Genomic DNA, 19,647 nt, shown 5'->3' on the forward strand with positions numbered 1-19,647 from the left:
CCCTCTTCTCCCACTCCTCACACACTGATAGCAACACTGCAGGAGAAATGCTAGCACAGGCTTCCAGTATCCGTACCCTCTTCTCCCACTCCTCACACACTGATAGCAACACCGCAGGAGAAATGCCAGCACAGGCTTCCAGTATCCGTACCCTCTTCTCCCACTCTTCACACACTGATAGCAGCACCGCAGGAGAAATGCTAGAACAGGCTTCCAGTATCCGTAGTTTCAGGTGCTGCACATCTCGTATCTTCACAGCGTAGACAATTGCCTTCAGATGACGGTGTGGTACATGGAGTACAAAGATAGTGGGGTCATTCTTCATCAATTTGGAAAATTTGGATGGGGCCCCCACCCCCCTGCGAAAATGTGGATGGGGCCCTTCCAATCCCCTTGCTTTCTGCACAGAAAAGTACCAATGTGTTTTCCCCATACAGATAAAAACACTTAGACTTAAAGGAAATGTCAGGCAATCTATGCTACCCCCAGATCTACTTACCCGGGGCTTCCTCCAGCCCTTTGCATCTGACAAGTCCCTCGTTGCAGCTCTGCTCCCAGTACATACATACACACACAGCCGTATTATTTTACTACATGAGAGCACATGCTATATGGAGGAACAACAATGACATTCTGAACATAAGATATAGTATTCACTGTAACTTTGGCAAAACATTCAGAATGTCACTGATTGACACTGTTATTAGAGGATCTTGGACTGAGACAACAAGCTCTCAATGAGGCAGCTACAGTCAGACATCATTACCCACCCCACTGTTTCTGTAATCAAACACTATAAGGTCACTAGCCTGTGTGTGATAAGAATCTAGGAATCTCTTCTGAGGGAAAGTCTACAACTTGTTTTTCAGTCTGACTCCTTTGTTTGTAAGGTTGCACATGAAGTCATCAGAACTTTGAAGCAGTGTGAGACAGATGTTTTTTTACAAACCCTAGGGAGCAGGGACAGTGTACAAATTTCAGAGTGTGTATGAGTCCTTATCTGTGTGCCGGACACATGCAGTCAATATAACAATGATACAAGAACAGAATACGTTTTATCTCCATGCCCTTAGTTGTCAGTCTCTCAAACTTTTCCTCCCCCAGGCCCCCCTGTGGCTTCTGGGCCCCCCTGCGGAGGCATCCCTTGCAGGGTCTATTGTTACGCCCCTGTACCTCTTCATTTAGGTTACTTGAACACCTGACATCTGTATAATGACTAACAATTAAGGTGCCTGCATGATACAATTAAAATTTGATAAAAATGGTTGCTTGGACAGAAAAATGTAAAGTTCTTTTTTTTTTATCTGACCAAAACATTTTATGAGATTTTCCATGCTTATTCATATAAGGTTGAGAGTGGATAATTTTTCTGGTCAATTTTTATGATAATTTAAGGCTACCTTTTAGCTTTAAGGTAGCCACAAAAAATACAATAAAATTATCAATTATTTATAGCAATTCGATACAAACGATCAGTTGTCCCATTTTTTTTATTTCAATAAAAGAAAATCGTGAGTGATGGATTTTTCTCATACAGTTTTATGAAAATTAAATGGTGTAGGGTAGATTGATAATTTCTTGATTGATCCAAATGATTCAACAGTTTGTATAGTGCATTTCTCCTGTCGGACTCAAAATGCTCAAGAGCTGCAACACTCAGGAGGCCACCCTGCAGTGTTAGAAAGTCTTGCCTAAGGACTCCTTTCTGAATAGCTACTGACCCTGGCCAGGAGTTGAACCCTGGTCTCCCATGTCAAAGGCAGTGCCTTAAACCAGTAAATTATAGACCCAAGACATTTTCCAGAATTTTTATTTTCATAATTGGGGAAAACTGAACATATGTCTGATAGATCACTGGTAAGAATAGCAATCATATGGAAGAGGATACTAATGCACTAAAAAAGCTGTAATTCATTTTACATTTGACCCCTGTTGACTGTTGCAACTCTTACTGATAATATTTTGGATTGCAGAGACCCAGGCTATACATAAAAAATATAATAAATCTTGTAGAGGCGCTCAGGGCTGATCACTATTTATGTCCTCCTAAGGGCACTTGAACTTGACCCGATGAAGCTGTTTGTAGCCGCGAAACGTGTTGTCTGATGTGCATAATAAAACGTTATATTTCTTACAAATATTTTGCATTCTTGAAATTGACAGCACTAAGGTAAGATTTTCTTACCTATGTATTAGCTCACTAGAGTATTTATACCTTGGGCGCCTCCTACCCTTTCCTAGAAAATGTAATGGCTTTTGATGACATTTCTGCACTCCCTTATAATAATTTCAGAAAGGGTTTTTTCTGTGGCTTTGGTGATCAAGGACCTCTGAGCTGCATCTGGTCAAGTTAGAATTTGTGTAACATTTATATAATGACTTCTTATTAGAGATTGGGCCGGATTTGCAACTCAGAGGCCTGTAGGCAAAAGTGTTCTGGCGCTCTAAACTCCCCCCTGAACATAGGCCAAACCCCTAAGTAAAATGATTCTAATCTCTAATCCCTGCCCTATGTCACTAACTGTCCTTAGAATCTTACACTCTAATCATTGTCTTATATAATCCTTAGTGACATGAGACAAGGATTACGGTGTAAGTGCTTGAGGTCAGTGATATCAGGCAGGGATTAGAATGTAAGCTCCTGAGGTCAGTGATCTGAGGAACTGGGCCGCCTCTCTCACATAAGGCGCCTGTAGACACGTGCCTGCAGATGCCATATGGAAAATCCGTCCCTAATTGGAGACAATCCAATTTGCATTATAACATAGTAATGTATTATATTTCATGCAAATATTGATCTTCCCAATCATAAGATGGAGTGGCGAACCCTACCTGAGGACACCAAGTTAGCCAGAAATGTCCCTGTCTTCCAGTATTGGTTAAGAGGCTCTCTGAGAACTGTAGCTATAAGCGCTTGTATTTTTAGCTGGAGTGGTTACCGTCTTTGTGCTCTGTAGATCTGGCTTGGAATACTTTTCCATTTGTGAAGACCCAATAGTCACTCTTCAAAACCCTTTAGTAAAATGCTGCCTTTATCTCCAGCATTTTTCTAAAAGGGTTGAAAGACACTTAATCTCTGTGACTTACGAGTTGATTATTTCTGCTGCTATTTTTTTTCAGGCTTGTGCATACAACATGGCCAACCTTAATAGGTTGAAAACATCATTATTTATCATTGCTCGCTGCTGTTCTCGGTAATAATGTCAGACATAGGAACATTGTAGGCAATTTCATTAAAAGCCATTAATTATTGTTTGTTTTCTTTCTACTTTTCATTTGAAGTCTATGACTAAGACACATGAAAGAGAGGTCTGCAGGACACAAAACATATTTCCTTTTTATATAGCATATTTTTATATTGTGTTTACTTTTTGTGATAATTAACCACTTCACCACTGAGGGGTTTTACCCCTTGAGCGCCAGAGCAATTTTCACCTTTCAGCGCACCTTCCATTCATTCGTCTATAACTTTATCATTACTTATCACAATGAAATGAACTATATCTTGTTTTTTTCACCGCCAATTAGGCTTTCTTTAGGTGGGACATTATGCAAAGAATTATTTTATTCTAAATGTGTTTTAATTGAAAAATAGGAAAAATCGTGGGAAAAAAATTATTATTTTTCTGTTTTCGGCCTTTATAGTTTTTAAATAATGCATGCTGTTGTAATTAAAACCCATGACATTTATTTGCCCATTTGTCCCGGTTATAAAATCATTTAAATTATATCCCTATCACAATGTTTGGCGCCAATATTTTATTTGGAAATAAAGGTGCATTTTTTCAGTTTTGCGTCCATCCCTAATTACAAGCCCATAGTTTATAAAGTAACAGTGTTATACCCTCTTGACATAAATATTTAAAAAGTTCAGTCCCTAAGGTAACTATTTATGTATTTTTTTTCATTGTATTTTTTTTTTAATTACAAAAAAAAATATTAAAAAAATTGGGGAGTGTGGGAGGTAATGAGTTAATTTTTAATGTATAACTAATGTATTTGTATATGAAAAATGCTTTAGGGTGTAGTTTTACTATTTACTACAGTGAGTTTTTGTTTATGCGACCAGCAAGCGTACAGGAAGTACGCTTGCAGGAAGTTCAGGGAGGCTGAGCAACTTTTTTTTTCACAATGATCGCGCTGCTTCTCGTAGAAGCAGCTGATCATTGCGGGGGGCTTAGATCAATGAACAGGAAAGGTTTTTCCCGTTCATTGATCTCCAGGTGAGCGGGTGGCGGCGTGCACGAGCACGGGGGTGCGCGGACGAGCGAGTGGGAGCGCGGACAGTGGCGGGAATGGCGTCAGGTACGGATTTCTCCGTCCCTTGGTGGTAGCAGGGTAGAAAAAGGGACGGAGAAATACGTACCGCTGGGGGTAAAGTGGTTAATTATCGTTTTAATTTCTTTTCTGTTATATATACTGTATGTATATATATATATATATATATATACATATATATATATATATATATATATATATATATATATATTTATATATTTTTTTTACATATACATACACACAGTATATATAAATATATAAATCATATGTAAATAAGCTGGAACCACTATTTTTTGTTAGTTAAAAGTATAAAGGAATGTTTGAATGTTTGAAAAGTTTTTCTACTCAAATACTGAGTATTCTTACAAGTACTCAGGGGCATAACTAGAGTGGAGTAGCCCCTGAAATTGTAGGGGGGATGAGAGTTGTGGGGGGCGCCCAACTTACTAACCATGATCTCTTCCTCCGATACAGGGGACTATATTTCAGATCAGGGGTTTTGTGGCTACACTTGTTATGGGTGTGAAGATCAGGATGGCCACACTTGTTTTATGAATCTTGTGAGATGGGCCCCAAGGCCATGAAGGGCACCAAGAGGAGGCAAGGGGGAAGTATGTGACCATTGGGGTCTCCATCAAAGTTTTTCGGGGGGCGCCCCATGAACTGAAGTTACGCCACTGCCAAAAATGCTTACGTTCATAAAGGAATACATACTAAATAAGGAGACGTGGCTGCACCATGCGTTAAGTGAGGGTTGTGCTGAGGTTAAAATCATATACTGTAATACAAGCAACCTGGTCAGATTTCAGGCAAGACCACAAAGGCCATGGCCTAGGGCACCAGGAAAGCAAGGGGCGGGCTGTGGGCAGCAGGGTGGCAGTAGCAGTTAGCCTGCCGAACATTCGCCCTGCTACACAGAGTTTGCACATAGCAGTGTGGGCAGCTACCAACGTACAGATCTGGCATTCAGGGGATGAAGGGGCAGCAAATGGGCACTTACAATGAAACTCCTCATCCATGCCCTTATAATTTCCCGCCTTGACTACTGCAATGCCCTGCTGTCTGGCCTCCCTATGACCCGAACAGCCCCACTGCAGTCCAAAATGAATGCGGCAGCCAGAATTATCCACTGCTCCCATCGCTCCACCACCGCGGATCCCCTCCTTGAATCCCTCCACTGGCTTCCTATCCAGTCCAGAATCAGATTCAAGATATTGTGTCTGACCTACAAATCTGTCCACAAAACCTGTCCAACCTACATTTCTGATCTTACTCAGAGGTACACACCTAGCCGCTCACTCCGCTCCTCCAATGAACTTCACCTGACCGCTTCCCGCATCGCCCAGTCCCATGCATGCCTCCAGGACTTTTCAAGAGCTGCTCCAACACTATGGAACTCCCTACCTCCACCCATTAGGGCAGCCCCCTCCTTCAACATCTTCAAGAAAGCCCTCAAAACTCACCTTTTCACTCTTGCCTACTACCCCTCACAAGTGCTCTAAACCCGCAGCTGATCTCTGGTCCCTACCTTTCGTGTCCCTAACTCTCCCTCTAGATTGAAAGCCTTTGGGCAGGGTCCTCCTCCTTTTGTGTCCTACCTGATCATGCACCTCCATTACTGGGAACCCATGCTATGCATCTGAGTGAACCTAACTCGCCTAATCTCCATGCTGCATCCAGTGACTGACTAAGCATTACCTGGTACTCATACTGTGCTGTGTGATCTGGTTTTCTTGTATTCCTGTATTGTCATATTGCTGTATGTCACCCCTAAATATTGTCTGTAACCTCAATTAATGTCCAGCACTGCGTAATATGTTGGCGCTTTATAAATACAATAAATAAATAAAAATAATAAATAATAAGTCTCTGAAGGTGCCGTTCACCAAGGAGTTTACAATCTAATCCCTGCCATCATGTCACTAACTGTCATCAGAGGAGCATATAATGTAATCCTGCCATCACTCCACTAACTGTCCTCAGATGAACCTACAATTGAATCTCTGTTATATTTTTTTTTTTGGGGGGGGGGAGGGGTTTAGGATGTTGTTGGTCCAGGGTCAGCTGGTAGATAAGTGGGCCTTGGGCAGTAAAAAGTACAAATCCGGCCCTGACTAGCAAAAAGAAAAGAATGACCAATAGCCAGCACCGCTCCAAATATTCAAAAAATATACACCTTTATTCATTCATATATCTCAGAGAATAAATACAACTATCTAAAAACATATCATGGCTGACAGTCCCATAATCATAATAAATCAATATATCATAATGAATCCATCTGCAATTAATCACTGGAATGGCTCAACACTGGGCCACTGGGCCATAACAGTGTCAGGGGGCCCTCATAATGACAGCATGGGGATAGATGGACCAGCCTGGATGGGTGACAAGGGGTTCAAGAAAGTTTAAAAGAGTATGGGGGTGCTATGCAAGTATTTTTTTATCAATTTATTAAAAACAAAAAGCCCTCCCCCCTCCAAAGCATTCATGAACCCCTTGTTACCCATGCAGGCTGCTAGCGCCAGGATGGCTCCGGCGTGGGACTCCACCATACTAGCCATACCAGCCCACATGGTCTGTGATATGGGGGACTCTGTAAGAGAGGGGCAACAAAGCCTCCCCCACCTACAGAGTCCTTCTCCATATCAACTCAATATAAGGAGGCGCCAGAAGAATAAAAATCAGATTAAAATGATAAAATTGTAGGTAGCAATGGTGGACTTGCTCACCTCACAAAAAATACAAGCACTAATTTGGTATAGTAAAAACCATATAATTTAATTATTACTCCTTATAGAAATTTTTTTTGTTTTTTGTTTTTTCTATAAGGAGTAATAATTAAATTATATGGTTTTTACTATACCAAATTAGTGCTTGTATTTTTTGTGAGGTGAGCAAGTCCACCATTGCTACCTACAATTTTATCATTTTAATCTGATTTTTATTCTTCTGGCGCCTCCTTATATTGAGTACATATTGATCCACCTGGTGGATGGGTGTTGACACCCCTCTTTTTTTCCTCTACGGAGAGCGACTTCTTTAACCTGAGCGAGGACAGGTCTAATCTCCTCGCCTGCGATTGAAGTGGTTGCCCCTATTGGCAACCCATACTTGTGAGTATAAACAATTTTTCTTACAATTGTGCCAACCCCAAAAAAACGATAATACACTATTGGGGGCTCTCGATCTCCCTTTTTCTTTTTCTTGTTACTTCTCCATATCAAAGACAAGGGGCTCTTCCCCAACTCCGGTGCCCAGGAGGAGGGGAGGGGAGCGTGCATACATCCTGGGGGGACTTCTGCGGAATCTGGGAGCCCCCTTTAGTAAGGGGACCCCCAGATGTCCTGCCCCTGCCTCTTCCAAGTAAATAGTACCAGACGGTCAAATCTGACCCTATACATATGTAATGTATACAAGTATAAAATGTGTGTATATATATATATATATATATATATATATATATATATATATATATATATATATATATATATATATATATACAGTGGAGGAAATAATTATTTGACCCCTCGCTGATTTTGTAAGTTTGTCCAATGACAAAGAAATGAAAAGTCTCAGAACAGTATCATTTGAATGGTAGGTTTATTTTAACAGTGGCAGATAGCACATCAAAAGGAAAATCGAAAAAATAACCTTAAATAAAAGATAGCAACTGATTTGCATTTCATTGAGTGAAATAAGTTTTTGAACCCCTACCAACCATTAAGAGTTCTGGCTCCCACAGAGTGGTTAGACACTTCTACTCAATTAGTCACCCTCATTAAGGACACCTGTCTTAACTAGTCACCTGTATAAAAGACACCTGTCCACATTATCAATCAATCAAGCAGACTCCAAACTCTCCAACATGGGAAAGACCAAAGAGCTGTCCAAGGATGTCAGACACAAAATTGTAGACCTGCACAAGGCTGGAATGGGCTACAAAACCATTAGCAAGAAGCTGGGAGAGAAGGTGACAACTGTTGGTGCGATTGTTCGAAAATGGAAGGAGCACAAAATGACCATCAATCGACCTCACTCTGGGGCTCCACGCAAGATCTCACCTCGTGGGGTGTCAATGGTTCTGAGAACGGTGAAAAAGCATCCTAGAACTACACGGGAGGAGTTAGTGAATGACCTCAAATTAGCAGGGACCACAGTCACCAAGAAAACCATTGGAAACACATTACACCGCAATGGATTAAAATCCTGCAGGGCTCGCAAGGTCCCCCTGCTCAAGAAGGCACATGTGCAGGCCCGTCTGAAGTTTGCCAATGAACACCTGAATGATTCTGTGAGTGACTGGGAGAAGGTGCTGTGGTCTGATGAGACCAAAATAGAGCTCTTTGGCATTAACTCAGCTCGCTGTGTTTGGAGGAAGTAAAATGCTGCCTATGACCCCCAAAACACCGTCCCCACCGTCAAGCATGGGGGTGGAAACATTTTGCTTTGGGAGTGTTTTTCTGCTAAGGGCACAGGACAACTTAATCGCATTAACAGGTAAATGGACGGAGCCATGTATCGTGAAATCCTGAACGACAACCTCCTTCCCTCTGCCAGGAAACTGAAAATGGGTCGTGGATGGGTGTTCCAGCACGACAATGACCCAAAACATACAGCAAAGGCAACAAAGGAGTGGCTCAAGAAGAAGCACATTAAGGTCATGGAGTGGCCTAGTCAGTCTCCGGACCTTAATCCAATAGAAAACCTATGGAGGGAGCTCAAGCTCAGAGTTGCACAGAGACAGCCTCGAAACCTTAGGGATTTAGAGATGATCTGCAAAGAGGAGTGGACCAACATTCCTCCTAAAATGTGTGCAAACTTGGTCATCAATTACAAGAAACGTTTGACCTCTGTGCTTGCAAACAAGAGTTTTTCCACTAAGTATTAAGTCTTTTATTGTTAAAGGGTTCAAAAACTTATTTCACTCAATGAAATGCAAATCAGTTGCTATCTTTTATTTAAGGTTATTTTTTCGATTTTCCTTTTGATGTGCTATCTGCCACTGTTAAAATAAACCTACCATTGAAATGATACTGTTCTGAGACTTTTCATTTCTTTGTCATTGGACAAACTTACAAAATCAGCGAGGGGTCAAATAATTATTTCCTCCACTGTATATATATATATATATATATATATATATATATATATATACTAGCCGACCCGCAGCGTATCATACGCCGCATAAGGGGGTAGAGGGCAGGAAGGGGGTGTTGGGCACAGTGGTGGGGAGGGGGGGTCGGACCCCCCCCTCAACTGGGTCCTCCATGTGTGCTCCCCCTCCAGCTTAAGCTCAGCAGGAACCCCCCCATCCCTCACCTGGGTCCCCCATGTGCACTCCCCCTCCAGCTTAAGCTCAGCAGGAACCCCCCCTCCCTCACCTGGGTCCCCCATGTGCGCTCCCCCTCCAGCTTAAGCTCAGCAGGAACCCCCCCTCACCTGGGTCCCCCATGTGCATTCTCCCTGCAGCTTAAGCTCAGCAGGAACCCCCCTCACCTGGGTCCCCCATGTGCCCTGACCTCCTGCTTAAGCACAGTAGCAGCCGCCACTATTAGTAAGAGGCAGCGGGCGGGGATGCCTCACCTCTTCCGTGTTCCAGCGTGTGATCCACTGTTGTCACTTCCTGCAATGCTCCCCACTGTATTGGTGTAATTTGCCTTTTTAAAACAGAAGGAAATCTGCAATAATTCAGCTATAAGTGAACATTTTTAAATATGCAATTTATCCCTTTTCAACCTTAGTAATCCAAGCAAGCATCCAGAACCACTGGTGTATAGCAAGCTTATAGCTTTAAATTTTACACAGCTATATCAAACCCACATGTAACAGCCTGTTTCAGACTTTTGGTCCTCATCAGTACATAGCAGAGATTGATATGGCAGTATGAGATGGGGCTTGGACCAGTACAACAGAGTAACCAAGCAGCTCAGGGTGACCCAAACCACTCGGAATGTATAGGGGGATAAAAGGAACCAAAAAGACCTTCTACTAAAAAAAATCAAAGCTTGGTGTAATTTGGCTTCTTAAAACAGAAGAAAATCTGCAATAATTCAGCTACAAGTGAACATTTGTGGTTACCCACAATGCACCGCTACTAAATATGCAAACTATTCCTTTTCACTCTTGGTAAGTCAAGCAAGCCTATGGGCCGGATTCACAAAGCGGTGCAAACTGTTTAGCACGGTTGTGCTAAACAGTTAGCACGTGAAGTGCCGTTCGCGGACTTTTGCGCGCACAAAGTGCTGCGATTTGCGTGATTGCGGTCTTTTGCGCACGCAATTTGCCACAAATCGCGGTACTTTACACACGCAAAAGTCCGCGATTGCGGTCTTTTGCGCGATTCACAGCACTTTCCACGCACTAAAGTCCACAAATGGCACTTCACGTGCTAACTGTTTAGCACACCCATGCTTAACAGTTTGCACCATTTTGTGAATCAGGCCCTATAGCTTTAAATTTTACACAGTCATATCTAAACCAAATGTGACAGCCTATTTCAGACTTTTAGTCCTCATCAGTTCACAGCAGAGATTGATATGGCTGTATGAGATAGGGCTTGGACCAGTACAACAGAGTAACCAAGCAGCTCAGGGTGACCCAAATTACTAAGAACGTATAGGGGGATAAAAGGGACCAAAAAGCCCCCCTACTAAAAAAAACAAAGCTTGGTGTAATTTTCCTTCTTAAAATAGAAGCAAATCTGCAATAATTCAGCTATAAGGGCTGGAACCCACAGGAGCGCTTTTGGCAGCGTTTTGGCAGCACTGCGATACGCTAGCAGTTTGCCAAAACGCTGGGCTAATGTTAATGGATGGGGCAACTTCCACAGGAGCGTTTGCGTTTCTCAGAAACGCAAACGCAGGACATGCAGCATTTTGGGAGCGTTAGCGCTTCAATGTAAAGTATTGAACCGCTAGCGGAAACGCTCAGCAAAACCTAAACTGAGCGGTTTTGCTAGCGTTTTGCGGTTCAGCACACTGTAACAAAATGAAAAATAATTCACAGGACCAATCAGGATAAAAACGCAAAACGCAAAACGCTAGGCACCCGCTGGGGAAAAAAATACAATGTTGCAAAACACGACCAAAAACGCGCATGAATCCGCTTGCAAACCGCTCAGACAAAACGCTAGTGGTTGCGTTTTGCGTTTGCGTTTTTCAGTGGGTTCCAGGCCTTAGTGAACATTTGTGGTTACCCACAATGCACTGCTACTGAATATGCAAATTATCCCTCTTTGCCCTTGGTTTGATATGACACTACTTCTTCTTCTTGCTTGGACCAGCCCCTTCTTCTTGCTTGGACTGGCCCTGGGGGCAGGGCACTACTTCTTCTTGCTTGAAGGTTGAGGCACTTAGTCTATTATATATATAGATTCCCCCTCCAGGCCGCCATGGATAGTGGGGGAATGATATAATTCGGCTTCCAGCGATTGCTGGAGGTCGAATTATTGTGTTTTTTAAGCAACTTTGGCTCCGTCTTCTGACGGCGCTGACGTTACTCACTGAGCGCAGCTATAGACTGATTCCCAATACAGTCTATGGCGGCACTCGCTGCGCCTAAATCTAGCAGTGCTGTAAAGCACTGCTCCACGACCGCTTTGCAGTATTGGTTTTTTGACCCTGCATAGTTTGACATGCGAAAGCAAATGCATATTTGCATGAGCATTGCCTCATGAATAGTCAATTAGGCCAGATTTGCAAAGCCAGACTTGCTAGGGTTAAGCCTCCTTTCCACAGACTGTTGATAGGCAGTGAAATGCCTCTCAAACTCTCTCAACTGCTCACTGCTGCCTAGTAACTGCTTGTTGCTGCCTGATAACTGCTTGTTGCTGCCTGATAACTGCTTGTTGCTGCCTGATAACTTCTTACCTGTGCCTGGTAACTGCTTGCTGAGCACACAGCTCAACAGTCCGTGGAAAGGAGGCATCAAACTTGGTCTTTGAGCACGCATACATTTTCTCATGCAAAGTACTTCTTCTTCTTGCTGGAAGGTTGAGGCCCTTATTCAATTATGAATAGCCAATTAGGCCAGATTTGCAAACCCAGACTTGCTAGGGTTAAGCCTCCTTTCCACAGACTGTTGATAGGCAGTGAAATGCCTCTCAAACTCTCTCAACTGCTCACTGCTGCCTAGTAACTGCTCACTGCTGCCTAGTAACTGCTTGTTGCTGCCTGATAACTGCTTGTTGCTGCCTGATAACTTCTTACCTGTGCCTGGTAACTAACTGCTTGCTGAGCACACAGCTCAACAGTCCGTGGAAAGGAGGCCTCAAACTTGGTCTTTGAGCACGCATAAATTTTCTCATGCAAAGTACTTCTTCTTGCTGGACGGTTGAGGCACTTACTGAATTATATATATATACACATATATATATATATATATATAGATAGATAGATAGATAGATAGATAGATAGATAGATATACATATATACCTCTGCCACTCTCTGTGGCAAAAAAGTCCTATTTTTCTTCCCTAATATCCGCCCATTTACACAATCCAAAACGCTTGTTCAGCACCTTCAACTCCATTCTCCATCCCCCTCCTCCTCCTCCTTCATCTTGCTTATCAGCTGAAGAATTTGCAACATACTTCACTGATAAAATTGACAAAATCAGAAGTGAATTCTCCATGCGGCCCTCAAATCCCACCTCCACACCTCTCATTGACTGTTCTCTAACTGCCTTCTCTCCACTCTCTGAACACTCTCTTTCCTCTAAAATTGCCAAAGCTAATCTAACCACCTGTTCTTTGGATCCTATTCCCTCCCATTTCATTCCGCAGCTATCCTCATCTCTCTTGCCTGCACTAACAACGCTATTTAACCTCTCCCTCTCTACTGGCATCTTTCCGTCCCCACTCAAAAAAGCTGTTGTGACACCACTACTTAAAAAACCCTCTCTAGATCCTACCACACTTGCCAACTACCGCCCAGTGTCACTTCTCCCATTTGCATCCAAACTACTTGAACGCCATATACATGCAGAATTAAGCCATTATTTATCTGCTAACTCCCTACTTGATCAGTTCCAGTCTGGCTTCCGCTCTAACCTCTCCACGGAAACAGCCCTTACCAAAGTGGCCAATGACCTTCTTACAGCCAAATCCAAAGGTCAATTTTCCATACTCATCCTTCTTGACCTGTCATCAGCATTTGATACTGTCGACCACACCTTACTCCTACAAATACTTTCAAATGTCGGAATAAAGGGCCTTGCTCTCACATGGTTATCTTCCTACCTCTCTGGAAGGTCCTTCACAGTCTCCTACTCAGATCAGATCTCTTCTCCTCATGCTTTGTCTGTCGGGGTTCCCCAAGGCTCTGTCCTTGGTCCTCTCCTCTTTTCCATCTACATGCATGGTCTTGGTGATTTAATCAACTCATTCGGGTTTCAATACCACCTCTATGCAGACGATACACAACTGTACCTCTCTGCCCCAGACCTTAACTCCCTCCTTAAACGTGTTCCTGACTGCTTGTCTGCTATATCCTCCTTCATGTCCTCTCGCTTCCTAAAACTTAACATGAGTAAAACGGAACTAATAATTTTTCCACCGTCTCTGTCCACCTCCCTGCCTGAAGTAACAATAAATGTTAATAACACTCCCATAACTTCAGTTCCCAAAGCTCGGTGCTTGGGGGTGATATTCGATTCATCTCTCTCTTTTATTCCTCATGTTCACTCCATAACCAGCTCCTGCCATCTCCAACTCAAAAACATATCTCGCATCCGTCCCTTTCTCACTCAAGACACAACTAAAATGTTAATACATGCTCTCATAATTTCTCGTCTGGACTACTGCAACGTACTACTTTGTGGACTACCGTCTAACAAACTGGCCCCGCTCCAGTCAGTACTGAACTCAGCTGCTCGTCTCATTCATCTCTCTTCTCGATCTTCCTCTGCCGACCCTCTTTGTCAAGCTCTTCACTGGCTGCCAATAAACCAGAGGATTCAGTTCAAACTCCTAACCCTAACCTACAAAGCTCTCCACGATCTCTCCCCCGGTACATATCCTCATTAATCTCCAGATACAAACCCAATCGCAATCTCAGATCGGCACATGATCTTCTGTTGTCCTCCTCTAGAATCAACTCCTCACATTCACAAGACTTCGCACGCGCTTCACCCCTCCTCTGGAATGCCCTCCCACAACACATCCGTCACTCGCCAACCTTTGCTACCTTTAAACGCTCTCTAAAAACACACTTGTTCCGACAAGCATATGCTCTACCTTAGGCCACTTCCCTTTGTACTAAGACCAAATTGCACTCCTACTAGGTATCCTAAAACACAAAGCCTCTATATATTTGCTGCATACTACCCCTCCTCTTGTTTCCCCCCATTCCCTTTAGATTGTAAGCTCGCAAGGGCAGGGCTCTCTCCCCCTTTTGTGTCTTGGTAACCATTATACATTTTATTCATCATGTTAATTTTATCACTGTCATTACCAATTCTATAATTTGTATTTTGTATCATTCTTTGTATTCTGTCACTAATTATGTATCTTGTATATTGGTGTACACCATTGTCTGTATTATTATGTACCCCATGTTTGTTTCTTACTTTGTACAGCGCCACGGAATATGTTGGCGCTTTATAAATCAATAATAATAATAATAATAATAATAATAATAATAATAATAATATACCTATATACCTATATACTCGCATATAAGCCGACCCGCATATAAGACAAGGTACCCATGTTTCTCTCAAAAAACAGGAAAAAGTGATTGACTCCCCAGTACAGGCCCCTCCACAGTAGCCAGATGTCCCCCCAGTACAAGCCATCCCCCCTCCCCACCAGCTGTACTCCACTAGGTGACGTTATAGATATGAGGCACAGAGAAAACCACACTGTAACGATTGGTCATGCAGATCGTGGTCGTGACTGGAACCAGACTGGCAGATCCACGATCTCTGCATGGCAATCGTTTTGGTTTAACAAACTGGAAGATCACAATAGAAATACTGACGTCTGCACAACAGAGTAGAATAATAAATGTGTTTTATTACAATAATGCAAGTGTACAAATGCAGATCACCATACACATACAATATACAATCAAACAACGCGTGGTGCACCACAAATACCAGAACCCTGACTATCTATCTATCTATCTATACAAATATATACAGCAACCCACACAATATGAGAATATATACAATAATACAATATATACAGACACGTCTCAACACAATCAGCACACAGAAGAATCGTCAGACTAGCAAGGATCAAATACCAGGAAATCAGAATGGATCAGAAGTACAGAATCAGAAGACAAGAGATTAGTCGAACAAGCAGGAGTCAAAATACCAGGAGCTCAGGATACGGAACAGATGGCCAGAGTCACAACACTGCAGGAACAAGACACAATGACCTAGCAATGTGCTGCTAGGAAGTCCGGCCTTAAATATGTAGCACATTGCTCAGGTGACTGACCAGAGTCTTTCACAGTTCCATCTGCTGGTGAGCTGAGGAATTGCACTGCTCCCAGCAATATGAGCGCCACCTGCTGGTAGACAGCTGAAGTCCACCTCAAGTTCCTAGTGCTGCCACCAGCAGGATGACACGGGCACAGATCATTACAGTACCCCCCTCTTTTAGGAGCGGACTCCGAACGCTCCACACGATCTCCAGAGTTAGCCCCACCTGGGTCCCAATAGAAAAACCGAGGCTGGGTGGGCAGGGAGGGAGAGAGATCAAAAAACATAAAATATGAATGGACCACCGAAGTCTTTAGAGGCTGGACAGCCTGGACATGATGTGACTGGCAAGAGTCACGCAGAAACACAAATTGGGAAACAGACATCAGCAGCGTGGAGATCATCAGGATCCGAAGGAGCAGGAACAGACTTGAGATCCGCAGGAACACCGTACTTGGAAGCAACACCTGGAACTGCGGACTTGGAAGCAACAACTGGAACCGAAGACTTGGAAGCAACAACTGGAACCGAAGACCTTGAAGCAACAACTGGAACCGAAGACTTGGAAGCAACAACTGGAACCGAAGACTTGGAAGCAACAACTGGAACCGAAGACTTGGAAGCAACAACTGGAACCGAAGACTTGGAAGCAACAACTGGAACCGAAGACTTGGAAGCAACAACTGGAACCGAAGACTTGGAAGCAACAACTGGAACCGAAGACTTGGAAGCAACAACTGGAACCACAGACTGGATACCCTCAGAAGCGGCAGCAGACTGGATACCCTCAGAAGCGGCAGCAGACTGGATACCCTCAGGAGCGGCAGCAGACTGGATACCCTCAGAAGCGGCAGCAGACTGGATACCCTCAGAAGCGGCAGCAGACTGGATACCCTCAGAAGCGGCAGCAGACTGGATACCCTCAGAAGCGGCAGCAGACTGGATACCCTCAGAAGCGGCAGCAGACTGGATACCCTCAGAAGCGGCAGCAGACTGGATACCCTCAGAAGCGGCAGCAGACTGGATATCCTCAGAAGCGGCAGCAGAGTCGCCAGACTTGGAAGCAACAGCAGAGTCGCCAGACTTGGAAGCAACAGCAGAGTCGCCAGACTTGGAAGCAACAGCAGAGTCGCCAGACTTGGAAGCAACAGCAGAGTCGCCAGACTTGGAAGCAACAGCAGAGTCGCCAGACTTGGAAGCAACAGCAGAGTCGCCAGACTTGGAAGCAACAGCAGAGTCGCCAGACTTGGAAGCAACAGCAGAGTCGCCAGACTTGGAAGCAACAGAGTCGCCAGACTTGGAAGCAACAGAGTCGCCAGACTTGGAAGCAACAGCAGAGTCCTGTGACATTTGAGCAGTTAACTGGAAAGCTTCAGGTAGTGCTGCAGGCAGATTAGCAACAGACTGAATAGTCTCGGGCAGGGCAGCAACAGGCTGGATGGTAAACTGGGTGCCCTCAAATAGTCCAGCAGACCAGGCACCACCAGGTGAAGCAAGAACCATAGCAGGCAAGGCACCATCAGGAGCAGGAACATCAACAGACTTGGCACCTACAGGAACAGCAGCAACAAAAGTCTGTGAAGGCTGGGCAGCAGCTTGCATAACCTTTAGGCAAAACAGAAGACGGGATAACTTTAGGCAAGTTAACAGGTTGGGAGGCTTCAGACAGGACAGCAGGCTCAGTAGTTTCAGATAGGACAGCAGACTGTGTAACCTCATGGATCTGGACCTTTGGTTGAGCACTTGGCTGGGCCGTTGGCTGAGCGCTTGGCTGGACCGTTGGCTGAGCGCTTGGCTGGACCGTTGGCTGAGCGCTTGGCTGGACCGTTGGCTGAGCGCTTGGCTGGACCGTTGGCTGAGCGCTTGGCTGGACCGTTGGCTGAGCGCTTGGCTGGACCGTTGGCTGAGCGCTTGGCTGGACCGTTGGCTGAGCGCTTGGCTGGACCGTTGGCTGAGCGCTTGGCTGGACCATTGGCTGAGATCCCAATACAGTCTGTGCGGACTGGCACTGAAACTGTGTGAATTGAGCCTGTGCGGACTGGGAGCAAAGTTCCGCAGGCAAGGAGCAAAGTTCCGCAGGCTGGATGCAACACTCTGCGGGCTGGATGCAACACTCTGCGGGCTGGATTGCAGGACTGGATACTGCAGGATAAACATTCTGGAGCTCTGCAGGCCTGGCAGGCTGACCCACTGTCAGCAAACCTAGTCCATGAAAGAGTCCACAAAGAAAGGCGAAGGACTGCTCAGGACAGACTGGAGATTGCTGAGGACACAAATCACCTGGAGTCTGCATGGACATGGTTGAAGTCTGCACGGATCGGGGTGAAGTCTGCACGGATCGGGGTGAAGTCTGCACGGATCGGGATGGAGTTTGTATGGAGCTGGATGGAGTTTGTATGGAGCTGCAAGGAGTCTGCACACGACTGGAATCGGCTGGAGGCTGCACACAACTGGAATCGGCTGGAGGCTGCACATGCTGAATGGAGTTGGTAGGAAAGAATTTCTTTCTCTTTTTGGATGATTGCTCAGGTGACTGACCAGAGTCTTTCACAGTTCCATCTGCTGGTGAGCTGAGGAATTGCACTGCTCCCAGCAATATGAGCGCCACCTGCTGGTAGACAGCTGAAGTCCACCTCAAGTTCCTAGTGCTGCCACCAGCAGGATGACACGGGCACAGATCATTACACACACAAGAAGAATCTCCAATCATTGCACTGCTGACATGTTGGTTTCACGCTCCGCTCCACAAGCCAGGGGACACAGGTGGTCTTGAGCATCGCACTCTGCACACCATGTTGCAGGGAAAGGGGGGCACAGACACAGCAGGGAGCCAGCTGGCAAAAGCAGGATCACTAGTGCAAGATCCTTACGCTCCTCCACCAGTAACAAAACCTGCTCCACCATCCATTCTGCTCCACTGACTCGCGTATAAGCCGAGGGGGTTACTTTTTAGCACATTTTTTGTCCCGAAAAATTGTATAAAATTTTCTATTCAGGTTTGCTTTAAATCCAACTGATATTATTTTTTTCCTAGCCAGTTTTGAAAGTGAAAAAAAAAAGAGCGAAGTCTAATCTGAGCTTCCAGATATGTCAGCGGCTTGACATGGCCGCCAGTCTGAGTTTTGTGTTTCAGACATCCGCTGACAGCTCTGTGACCTTCTGATGGAGAGAGGGAGTCAGGCAGGTAATAAGTGCCTATTGACTAGGTGACAAATTTCACACAGATAGAAAGTTTTTCTGCTTCACTGCCTGGACTTTTTATCACCTCTCTGCATTGTTAGGGATTGACGGGGTCCAGATGTGCCATTACAGCACCTGCTGTGAATCCTTCATCTCATCTCCTCGGCCTGCACTAAGCGGAGGAGAAAAAAACACCCGGCTGGCTGGAAGGAACTGCATAAAGATCTTCCAGCGCTGCTGCCATTAACAGGTTGTAATTCAGAGGAACATAGATTTCTTTCATGTTCACGCCTGGCTTCATATCAGGCGGGAGTGCAGGGAGAGGACAGGGACTGAACGCACATTAGCGGGGCATGGAAAGGGCAATGTCATAAATAGCAGAAATTGCAGATGTTATAAAGCTTGGCATACATCAATCGTCATACGTCTATCGTTTTTGCGGTCCGATCGACCATCCGATTCAATCATTTTATTGAATTGTATGAAAATTGGTGCCGCAACAAGCATGCCTGATTGAGCATGCTGGAAAATCTGGAGCCGACGTGGTTGATCGAGTGCCTGGTACTAACGGCGACGACTGACGAATGCGACAGAGCTCTGGCAACCAGGCCCGGATTTACTTCACAGAAGCCTATAGGCACAGATGTCCTGGCACCCTAGACTCCGCCCTCCATGACCCGACAAACTCCACCAACAAGTGTGCTGGCTGGCCCAGCTGTCACTTCTTCCTTACTTCATAGGTAGCTACAGATGCCC

This window comes from Hyperolius riggenbachi, chromosome 5, assembly GCF_040937935.1.
Source record: "Hyperolius riggenbachi isolate aHypRig1 chromosome 5, aHypRig1.pri, whole genome shotgun sequence".
NCBI classification, from domain to species: Eukaryota; Metazoa; Chordata; class Amphibia; order Anura; family Hyperoliidae; genus Hyperolius; species Hyperolius riggenbachi.